Genomic DNA, 12,929 nt, shown 5'->3' with positions numbered 1-12,929 from the left:
TAAATAAAGCTCACAATTTAAGAGTTTATTTGGAAAAAGATAACTACATTTGGATGTTTTTATTCTGTTTTATTGTGTTAGTTATCCCTCATTTTTTTATTATTACAAAAACCCAACTACAACTTGATTTATATTACTTGGCATGCAAAAAAATCTGAATTTTTCATCTGAAATCGAGTTATCTGTTTTTTTGCAAACAAACTCTTCACTAACTGAATATATTAAAGGACAAAATCATATTTTAAAGACAAACCAAGAAATTAGATGTTAGATGTTAGAAGTTAGTTTTATTTTATCACAACAGTACACTTAATGATTTCAGTGTTTACGCATTTGGCAAGTGGCAGAGTGACTTACATTGCATTATACCTACTATTTATTGTTTTTGAGTATGTGCAAAAATCCCTTGGATTGAAACTACGACCTTGGTGATGCCAGCGCCATGCTCTAATTTACCACTGAGCTACAGGAAAGTCATTATAAACATGCAGGAATATTAACATTTGTACATGAACTGAAATCCACTAGGTGGCAGTAAGGCTCTATTATAAATATGCAGTATCCAGCTTTATGTTTTAAATTTGTTTAAAAACAAATTGTTTAGGGTCCCTGTAGATTTATACATTTATTTTATTAGTTTTACGCACCTACCAGCATGTCCAACGGTGCTTTAAATTACTAAGACAAAGTGCTTGGCTGACTATATAAACTTCCTTAGTCATACACTAACTTTAAATGAACTAGTCACTGCATGCTGATCAGCTCACGTAAATATTGTGGCGAGTGTTGCTGAAATATATTTGTCCACCAAGCCCAACAGTTTGTTAATTCAAAACAGGACTCAATATACTGGTCCTGAAAGGTCAAGAACATATTTCTGTCATGTTGTATCACTGTTAATATTAGTGTATGTCATATGATAATAACTTATCCCACACAAATTCACAGAATTTCCCCAGTTTCCCCCCCAAAATAAAAATTCTTTAATTTCATATAATTTACAAACAAAATTGACCCCATTGACAACCATTTTATATAAATAAAATCCAAAGATATTGTATGTACACAGAAGCAAAGGACATTTCTCAAAATACAGGTTTTGAATTACATGAGGATGCATGAATAATGAGCATCTTTTTGTCTTTGGGTGAACTATTCTTGTATAGGGAGATCTTTTAAAAGTGTGAAGCCAATTGTTCATATTCAAACTGTGTGCTAACTCATTTGCTTTCCTTAAAACTTTGAGCAGAAGGGTGTGTTTAAAAAGGTACACCTAATTGTTTATACTGTTTAATGCCTAAGCTAACCCAGCAAAGGTAATGGGGTTGTTTATCGGTAGCTATTCATTATTCATTGATGCCACCACCAGCATGGTTAATAGGCAGATTGTAAATGTTCTTGCTGTCCTGCTGCTTTACTGGAAAAACAACCAGAAACATCACAAGTCTATACGGGAAAGGCAAAAAGGCAGCTTCACAAAGTTGAATGACAACCACTAGGTGGAAATTGCATCAGTTGTATCTTCGGGGTCAAGTTCTCAAAGTGAGGTCAAATCTGCTCCTCATGCAAGAGTGGCCAGTTTTAACTTATTTTTGATGTTATTTTTATTTAACTATACAGATGACCTTTGAAAGTTTATCAATGAAAATGCTATATATCACATTGATAAATCTGTTATTGTTGTTTGTCTGTTATTAATGTGGTAGAGTCAAATAAAGGCTTTTCTGTATTAAAGTGCTATAGCATTATTCTCAAAGGATAAATGCATATTAAAGCCTGGTGAAGACAGGTTGTATATTAAAGATGATTTTAGATCATGTAATTTAATAATAAACTTCACGAGTGGCTCTCTGCGGCACAGAAGAATTTTGAGCAAGGTCCAGAGATATAGCAGAGCACCGCCACCAGATGCTGTGTGTGCATACTGAAAACAAACAGAACACAACATACAAAAAACAATGTGCCTGACCTTTAAAACGTGGCACATGTGCAGGGGGGACCTCACAGCAACCATAAAGCTTCATATGGCACATTGTTATTGATGTTGAGTGTTTCCTGGGGATAAACTTAACTTAAATGGCTAATGAAATATGAAAGTGGATAGAATGGTCTGTGTATATAAGTTAATAAATTAAATAAGTAAGTCCCAAGAAAATCATTATCTCATTTATTCACCCAAATGTCTCCCAAATGTCTTCCTTTCTTTTTGCTCACAATTACTTTTATATTAAAATACCCCCATGTTATCTTATACAGTGCTCAAAAGCCAAAATATCCATCCATCCATCATTAAAGTAATTAAATGACAAGGGCAAGCTTTTTAATAGACATTTCCAAGTGGTTATGTGGCCTGCTGTCCTTTTTAAAATTGTTTTTCTGTGTCTGCATGCAAGATGATTATTTTGACTGTTGCGCCACCCCTCACTATATTATTGTGTCTCCAGCATTAATGCTCAATTCACTTGTGTAAAGTTCATCTTTTAATGTACTTCTCATAAATATCAGTTTTGAACTTAATACCTATTCTGCTGATGTTTCTATCAATACCCATGCTTTTACGCCCTGTATCAGGAAATGTTGTTTCAGAGTTGTTTCAGAGTTGAAACTGGTTGATTTTGATCATATTGCTTGTTAATTTGTAAGTAAACAGCATATTTTTAATTTTTGTTGACTTCAATGATTTAATTTTATTGATGTCTAAAAGAAAGCAGTGGCAACTTATTTTTCAATTGCAACAATTGTTATTTATTGGGGAATTCCTAATATTTAATGTTCAAGTGTCATGTGCTATTAGCTATTCATCACATGACAATTTTTCAAATGAAAAGTGTCAAATAAATCACAAAGTGAACTGACTCAAAATCAAATAAATAAACAAACTCAACCTAATTAGATTTTTGCACATTAGCATAGAGCTATAAACTGAATGAAATGCTTTGCCAATTCATTGGGTGGGGGTAATAAATACTAAAGAAAATCACTCATGCTGCCTTTATGGCACAGTAAATTATCCAAAGCCTTCTGCAATGTCCTCATGGCTCAGCGCAGTGCGCAATAACCCACAAAACCCTCTGCAATATTTATCAGCGCACACACTGCTGGTGTGGCCTAGTAAAGTGCAGAGATGCAGAATACAAAAGAACTGTGTCATTCATGGCATGATTTAGGTTAAACGATCATTTTAATGTTTGTTATTCAAATCTGAGTTTAAGCAGGAGACTAGAATTACCAGGAGACTATGAATTACCATAAATTAGGAAACTAATTTCAGCTATTCATCAAGGACTAATATTAATCGTTTTAGTTTAACATTCAAATTGGTTTTATTTTCATGATGTGGCATAATCATTTTCAATGATATGTTTTCTTCACGTTCTGTAGATCACATTTTGAAATGAGTCACCTGTTGATGCCTCTGTTGAATGAGACACTATGATGTGTTCTTTAATAACATAAATATTTAAACAGTGTTAAGAAATAGTATGTTGGAGGGAGTTTTGAGCTTTCAAAATATTAAATTCTCTTTAATTGATGGATATTCTAGTTCTGGAAAATGAAATCAAATACAGTCAAATGCAGTATGAGGTTTTACTGCACAAACAGACACACCATCAATGTTATCCACATATACTGTGCCAGACTAAAACTCTTAAATAAAGGTTTGTTTCACTATATTAGTGAATACATCTCGTAGAGTGTTTTGTTTTTAAGACCACTTTCTACACCTAAACATCAATCCTCACACAAATCTGTTGACATTATTTTTGGAAGTTAAATGTGCTGACACATGTATTCATTGATTTGATTTTTTGTAAACTTGATTTTCAGGCTATACATGATGTGAAAATCTTTGACTATGTGCCTTTAGTTCATCTACTTGCAGTATTTTCACTCGGCTAATTTGCAAACGTCCATCTGAGTTCTTATTGAACATCCTCCACAGATTCTTTATATCTTCCCTTGGCACTCCCTCCAAAAACATTAAAGAGGGTCTTTACAGATGTTATCATTATTCTGTCAACTCTTTATGAAATGGTGGTTATGATTCATCATTTTGCACTTTCATGTACTATGTTGGCATTTAAATTATTTCTTAATGGAGGTCTAGAGCACCAAAAAACAAGCGTCTTATTGTACTCATAATGAGTCACCAGTCTATAACAGACAGGTGCAAGAAAGAGATTCATCAAAGAAACTGGAGAATGGCATAAGAACACCAAGAGAGGCTACCTTAGACAATTTTACTTCGGTTTATTATTCATCAAAGGTACCCAGTATGTATTTATTGTAACAGCAGAGTGCCACTGAGTTAAAAGCAGTCCTTTTGTCTGCCCCTAAAACATGATGTATAAATTCCAAGCCTGAATGACTTTCTTTCAAAAACATTACTCAAAATTATTCTTTTGTGTATGAACAAAAGAAACAGTAATATACAGATTTTTAAAAAAATGAGGTTAAATACAAGATGAGAGAATTTTTATGTTTTGGGTAAATTAACTCTTGAATACAGTGTATAAAAATATAGAAAATTTGGTTTTTTTTAAATCATGTAACTATATAGGTAGCTTGTATGACCTCAGTAAAAGTAAACAGATATTCTTTTGTTTAATAAGAACTGGTATTATTCTGTATGAACCACATACATCTTGGAACTGTAAAATGTTTGCACAGGAATATTTCACAAATTAATCATTATTGTGATTGGAGCAGTTAGTGTGGGCCCACATTTCACATCCTCCTCAACAAATCCATTAAGCCCTCTTATAATTTTTTTTTTGCAGTTCAGGTATTTTTTCTTTGTCAACAATGCATTATTTTCAGTACCAAAGGAAGTCATTTGGCTTTTTAAGCCAAATACTATCATTTCACTTCTACAACACCTGGTGTTTATTAAATCACTTTCAACAAAACATAAAATTTCAAACATAATTTGTCTTAAAACGCATGTAACAGACATTTCTTATTTGCTGTAAAAATGAGTATATATGGTTTCATTGGACACATAAGCCTGGGTTGAAGCTACTTTACGGTCTGTGTTTGTTGATCGCTCTGGGTAGTAAGCCTACATAATAATATAACTATCTTCTAGTGGTTGCCCAAAATAATACTGGCTGGACATACTTTTAACTTGCTGGCTAATGTAATTGATTTATTTAGCTTGTTATCAGAAATAATTGGCAGGAAGTCTATTCTTTATGGAGGGGAACCAAACATTAAATTTGGAAAGATTTGGGTAATAACTGTTTACTTGTAATCTGGATTACTTAATCAGATTCTAAAAATCAAGTAGGCCTACTTGTAACTGAATTACTTTACATTTAAAATTCTTGTAATCAGAGTACAGTTACTATTTTATTGTTACAGATTACACTACATATTAAACATTACATTACATTTTTATAATTTGGTAAGCATTTTTACCGTTAAGACAACCAACCAACCCAACATTGTTTACAAGCAATGTTTGCTACGTATTGTTCAAGAACAGTGTTAATCTTCACAATCTAGCAACAATTATACTATGATTAGAATAATATATAATAATATATTCTATACTGTTTAAATTAGATTTTGATCAAACACAGAGAGGTGATAAATTTGATCTTTCACAACTTGATTTAGTTCTTTTGTGACTGTCTACTTGTCATTTGTTATCTAGTCTTTCTCTTGTGAACATTTACATTCGCAATTAGCAAATCTTTATTAATGTGCCTATAATATTTGCAGGTATTTATGAATCTTAGTTATGTAGAAAAAAAACGTATTGTTTAGATTAAAAGCTTATTGTCAGAGTGCTGTCTGAATACCTTTTGTTTTGTGACATGATTCTGCCTCTTCATGGCAGGGCCTCTTGTTTCATGTGGAGAGAGGCCCTGTTGGCCTTCCTTATGCTCTCTCCTGTTTTGTCTCTGTTCCCGCCCTCTCGTTCCTCGTTTAGCTTTCCATCAGTGATTAATCCTGACACCTGTCCCTTGTTAATTTTGTTTAAGTTTCCTGTTCTCCCCGGTTTTGCCCCTACATGGGAAGTCTTTTGTTTCTAGTTTTCCATCTTAGTTATGTCCCTGTGTTACTCCCCATCGTGGGTTTTTGTTGTTCGCTTAGGTTCTTTAATCAATATACCCATTTACAGTATATTGATTTGTTATCTACTGCAGAGTCTTCAGGAAAGGGCCAGCAGACTAAAGGAGAGCTCCACCAGGCAGTCAGGAAACTAAACTCCCTCCGAACCAAGGCCTAATTTTCTGTTTACGGAGAAATGTTAAAGCACCTCTTCGCCAACAGATTCAGTAAATACAATTTCAACCCAAAATCAACCCTTGTTTTCCTTTTTAAAAGACATTTGTAATATGCAATTACGAGATAGACGGATGAGTCGTTGGACAGACAGATGTAAACGGAATATTACCAATTACAATTTAAAAATAGAAGGATGCATTGTTACCTCAGCATATAAAGTTATTTACCTTGGCGTTATATTGGACAGCAACCTGTCTTTTAAAAACCTCAAATGATACAAAAACAGCCCTCTTCCGTCTAAGAAACATTGCCAAACTGCAATTTCTGAAGCAGAAAAAATTGTTTATGACTTCAAGACTTGATTATTGTAATGGACCACTTAGTGTCCATTTTCTCCCCTCCCTCCAGGACATTTATGGAACCCATCTCACCCGTAGTGTCATCTGCATCGCAGGTGATCCCACCCACCCATTATACAGCTTCTTCATGCTGCTGCCTTCAGGGAGGAGACTGCAGAGTCTCCAGGCAAGGGCCAGCAGACTAAAGGAGAGCTTCATCCACCAGGCATTCAGGAAACTAAACTCCCTCCGTCCCCTCTCTCGCCCCATGCACCACTGAACCCCCCCCCCACAACGTACACTGACCCGAGGCAGAGCATGTGAGCGGAGCTGAGCAACACAGTTCCCAACACTGGAGGCCATCAGTGTGGGAGCTGCAGGCAAACTGCATAACCCAAAAATTCTTTAAGGGAATTAAAGTCCTGGGGCTCACCCACAGTGAAGGCAGATCCACATAATAAAAGGGCATCATCAATCAAGTCTCTTGGAGAGGATGTAACTTCCTCTCTAGGTAGCAAAGATTGAATTGAATTATTAAGTCCAAAAATGAACAAGTCTTTAAACAATATTTCATCATAGCGCTGTACTTCATAAGACAACTCACAGAAACATTGAACATATTCCTCAATATTTAACTCTCCTTGCCGAAGATGTAGAAGCTGGAAGACTGGGTCCATTGTTGTGCTGGAGTGCCGCTGGAACCTTGTATGGCTCAGTTTTCTGTAACAAAAGGGTCAGGAAGGCAGGGTCAGATCCAAAAGCAGCTTTATTAAAAGGGGTTTTCCAAGTCATCATCTAAAAGAAAGGCAAAAGGTTGAGACAGGCAGCAAACAATCATAAAACGAGATCCAGTTACAGGTCTAGGCATAGGTCAAAACACGGGTATTATAGAACAGGGAAAACACTATGTAATGTTGTGGGACAAATAATACTGAGCAGTGTGTAATGAGTGAGTGTGGCATATATTGTGATTGGGCAACAGGTGAAGGTGTAATCAGGGAGGATCTTGGGGAAACAGAGTCTAGGGTAAAACAGTTAGTGTAGTGTTTGGCTGGTAACAGTGACATATATGTGACAACAATAATAATATAGAAATATTTAATGGTTAGAAAAACATAATTATAAACTGTTTGTTACTGTTTAGAATAAAATAAAAGTATTACCCTTGTGGGACCATGTGTGGTCTATCATCCAGATGTACCCTATAAACATAGTAAAATGACCCAATAAGAAAAAAAAGATAATCAATTCCTATGACAGTCATGACGTGAGCTATTCTGTGAATTGCCATGTGTGTACATCCACATTTTTTATCAGCATAAGAGCCTGGAAAGACTTTTCCAAGAAATAGGAACAGAAAATATGCACTTAATCTCAGCGTCCACTCCATTACAGCGTGCTCAGAATCAGCATCTCCTCCCTGTCACTGAGACCTCTTTTTGGCTGAGGCAGTAATTAGGGCTCCTGCTGTGTATCTCTGCGGCCTTGCAGCTCCATGTCGCTGCTCAGCTGAGTGTGGCTGTGAGAGAGCGTAGGAGGATAAACGTAGCACAGACCCTAATATCTGAATCACCCAGGTCTAATTTGCTGTCTACAGAGAAATGTTAAAGCTCCTCTGTGCCATCAGATCCAGTAAATACAATTTCAACCCAAAATCAACCCTGGTTTTCATTTAAAAAGACATTTGTAATATGCAATTACGCGATAGACGGATGAGTCGTTGGACAGACAGATGTAAACGGAATAATACAGATTACAATTTAAATATAGAAGGATGCACTGTTACCTCAGCATATATAGTTATATACCTTGGCGTTACATTGGACAGCAACCTGTCTTTTAAAAACCTCAAATGATGCAAAAACAGCCTTCTTCCATCTAAGAAACATTGCCAAACTGCAATTTCTGAAGCAGAAAAAATTGTTTATGACGTCAAGACTTGATTATTGTAATGGACCACTTAGTGTCCATTTTCTCCCCTCCCTCCAGGACATTTATGGAACCCATCTCGCCCGCAGTGTCATCTGTATCGCAGGTGATCCCACCCACCCATTATACAGCTCCTTCATGCTGCTGCCATCAGGGAGGAGACTGCAGTGTCTCCAGGCAAGGGCCAGCAGACTAAAGGAGAGCTTCATCCACCAGGCAGTCAGGAAACCCTCCGTCCCCTCTCTTGCCCCATGCTCCGCTCAATTCTGCTCCCCGCTCACCTACAATTTCATCCTGTTCCGGTGAAATCGCTCCATGCTCACTCACATTAAAAATTCCTCTGCATGCCTAACACAAAGCCTTACCCCTCATTTACACCGCACGCATCAGCGGCACGTTACAGCTCCGACGCGGCAATCGTAACTGTTCACAGTCATTCTAGTCTATGCTTGTGTTTACCCCAGATGCACTGTGGCAGGTTTCAAAAGCGTCCCATAAGCGGCTCTGAACTTCTGTCCCATCTTGTCTTGCTTTTCTTAACCTAGTGGCAGAATCATGACAGAAGCTCCATGTTTTATGTGGGGAGAGACATATTATTGTTGTCATGACTCGTTCCCTCGTTAGCCTTCCATTAGTGTTTCATCCCCTACACCTGTTCCTTTGTAATAATCCTTTGTTAGTCTCTCTATTTAATACCCTTGTGTCTGCTTTCCTGTGCTCATTCGTTTTGCTATGTGTACTTTGTTACCTTTCTTGTTTACCCTGCCATACGTTTGCCTTGCCTTGCCTTGCCTCGCCTCGCCTCGCTTCGCCTCGCCTCGCCTTCCCTTTCCTTTTTCTGTGTGACATTGTGTCTTTGTTTCCATTTAGTTTATTTTTGCCCCCTCGTGGGAAGTGTTTTGTTTTCAAATTTTATATTAGTTGTATTCTTGTTTTGTTTGGGTTTTTATTTTATTAGTTTATTCAAGTCTAGTGTGTTAATTAACCACTGCCTGAACCTTCCTTGCGACTAGCATGACAAAAACCCTCTCTGCTTGGACAATATTTTGCACGCTCCGCTCCCCGCTCACATGCTCTGACCAGCACTAGTGACTTTATGCAGCATTGGACTGGTCACTTACTCGGTCTACCCCTATACAACTACCTTGAACATAATTAAGTTTCAGGAGAAGTCATGAACTTGCACCGCAGAACAGAGTAGGGCGAGCATTTGTGTAGCGATTTTAGCTGCATGTTAAAATAAGGATGAGTTTAACTCACCAAATAAGATTCTCCACCATCTATCAAGATCACATACATGAAATGAGTTATTTAAAACGTCAATTTCAGTCAAGGAATTAGTTTAGCTCAAAGGAAAATACGTATAATAATCGTCATTACACATACGTATTTTACAATGCTGATTACCCGTATAGTGGTAAAAACCCTATATGTATTTGTCCAGCAAATGGACTGATGATTTATACACTAACGTTATCTCATGACCATACGCAACGTGACATTACCAAACAGAATTAAGAGCAGATGTAGCATAGTTCGAAACACAGTTTAAGTGACCCGTTTGTGAGCGTGAACACAGAGAACCCATCACAAATGCCTTTATGGTTTTTATTTAACTCTACTCAATATGGTAACATAAATGACAATCGCATAAACAGAAACAAATACATAAGACATGAAACACAAAAGCGCTAAGAAGTGCAGAGAGAGAAAGAGAGAGAGTGAGGGCATGGCCGCGAGGCAGGTAAAACATGTCTGAAAACCAAAAAAATCATCTTTAACAAAGAGGCAGGCTCTTAACACAGCTACTCTGTATTTAGAAACTGATACTTGTAATCTCAGTGTTGGACCAATATCCGTATGAGCGTGGATGGAAATCTTTGGTTTCAGAATGCAGTCCTGTTGAAACGCTGAGTTTAGGTTCCAAGTCCGAAGTTCCATGGCCTAATCGCAAGCCGGTGTGTCTGTTGGATTGTCCTCCACGTCCTCTTTCTTTCCCTTCCAATTCCTAATTCCAAAAGGGTATACGCGAAGTGGATCGGTGATGGTGTTTTAAATGCATACCTGCCCTGCCCCCAGACTGTCTGCGGGCCAATACCATGGAAGTGATAAATTTGCCAGAGAAAGTTCCTTTGTTTCTCATGGCGCCTCATTTGCATAGCTCTGACAGGATGGTCAGTTTGCATTTAATACCTAAACTTAGTTATGGACATAGTATGATGCATGCTATGTTTTTATAACATAGCTCATCATATAGGGTATTCAAAGTGGAGTAGTAAAATATGAAACATGCAAGGCATTGAACTGTGAATCATCCCAACGTATGAATACATCAAATGAACCCTAAATCAAAACTTGTATATCTAACAGTTACAGACTATTTAAAATTGCACGAGCGCCAACACACAACCTAGACATTTCGAAACATTTTTAGAAAAGGATAGTTTAAATCACATAAGTTCCTATTTGATAGAGAAGTTTCTCTGTTTAGCCTCAGATGTTAAGTTAGTGATGACACAGACACTTCTCACCAATGCTTTGAAGCTTTAGAGTCGAAAATATCCTACAGAGAAACCAAAAGGGTTATCACACTCTCGGTGAGAGTTCAAAACCTAAAACCAGACCCCATGGAACCAGGTCTGCTATGGTCTTTTGATGATTGTATTGTGGCACGGGTCTCAGATCAGCATCACCTGGAGAACAGGCCGGCAGCTTATCGCCCACACCTGTTGCCGATTACTGCCAGGCATAAAAGGAGCTCACACAGCTCACTCGGGGCTCGCTCTAGAAGCAAGGATTAACTTGTTGTCTGTTTCCCTCTACAGATTCGAGCTTGTGAACGAACTTAAAGACGGGACTTACTTGGAGCACCAGTCAGCCGTGTTCCAATGACATGATCAGCGGGTGTCAAACCTTCAATTGTGTGATTTACTACAGTTTGTTAATAAATTCCCCCTTCAGGGTTGTTACACCATCTGACTTGTGTCTGTCAATTCTCTTACCCTGCCACAAGTGGTGGAGAATGCGGGCAATGTAGTAAGAGATCTACGGTCCCATTGGAAATATTTTTTCTCTTTTAACAACGTGTTTTTTTTTCTTCTTTGGACCATAGAGACGACGGACACACTCTCTCTCCCCGTGGCGAAAATGGAGGAACTCCTACGCCGCCTCACAGAGGTAACCGTCCGCCAGCAGCAGTGTTTCAATCAGCTGGTGGCCAGACAGGAGCGAGCTGAACGAGACTTCGAACAACTGCAGGGAGCAGCTGCGCGCCCAGGTCCCACTGAACCACGACACCAAGCTGCAATGTTACTGCAAAAAAATGACTCCCCAAGATGATGTAGAGGCCTACCTACATACCTTTGAGGTAATCGCCACTCGAGAGGGATGGGTGGTCGAGCTGTGGGCGCGCACTCTGGCACCCTTTTTGTCAGGAGAAGCACAGCGGGCCTACTATGCCTTACCGGCAGCCCAAGCGGATGATTACGCTGTTCTCAAGGCGGAGATTTTAGCACGCGGAGGCATTTCACCACCTTATGTCGCCCAGAAGTTTCACATGTGGAGCTACGATGAACATGTAGCCGTCCGACAGCAGGTCGCTCAGCTAATGCACCTGGTTCACCTTTGGCTATTGGCTGATGACCCCACAGCATTACAGGTCGTGGAGAAGGTGATGATTGACTGACTTCTACGTGCCTTACCCCGTTACCTCCGGCGTCCCGTGAGCATGCGGGACCCAAAGACGACGAAGGAGCTAGTCGAGGCAGTGGAGTTAGCCGAGACGGCAAACGCTCGAGAACCTGGAGAGAGAGAGAGATCAGCGCCCCGGAGGGGAGGATATGATAAGCCACGACCGGAGGGTACCGTGCATCCAGTGAGTAGGCCTGTGGCCCCTGAATCCATGGATGAGCCCATGCCCACCGAACCACCGTCCCCCGGAGCTCGTGCCTGGATGGCGGGATGCACAGTGCACCAAACTCTGCCCCTAGGAGCCTCCACGAGGACTGTCCATGTGGGAAAAAGGCCATACCGAGCACTACTCGACTCTGGCAGCACTATTACCCTCTTCCAGCCGACAGTAGTAAGGCAAATGCCAGAGAGCAAAGCTACCGTCCCTATCACTTGTGTCCACGTGGACACCAGAAATGTGCCAGCAAGACGGGTGACCATTACCGGAGAACCTGGAACATGGCAACTTGAAGTAGGCATCATCCAGGAACTACCCGTCCCTGTGGTATTGGGCCGAGATTGGCCGGGGTTCGAGAAACTTCTGGTCGCCACAGTGAAGGACAAACAGGGTACCAGGGGCCACCGGAAACGACGAACCCCAAGAACCAGAGACCAGCGACAGACGTTTCTGGCTACTGGCAGCGAGAGAGAGGGTGAGTACCAAGACCCCAGCCCTAATGTGTATTTGGATTTGTT

This window comes from Triplophysa dalaica, chromosome 8 (assembly GCF_015846415.1).
Source record: "Triplophysa dalaica isolate WHDGS20190420 chromosome 8, ASM1584641v1, whole genome shotgun sequence".
Classification (NCBI taxonomy): domain Eukaryota; kingdom Metazoa; phylum Chordata; class Actinopteri; order Cypriniformes; family Nemacheilidae; genus Triplophysa; species Triplophysa dalaica.
The sequence above is the reverse complement of the archived record's forward strand: the minus strand, read 5'-3'. Positions refer to the sequence as shown.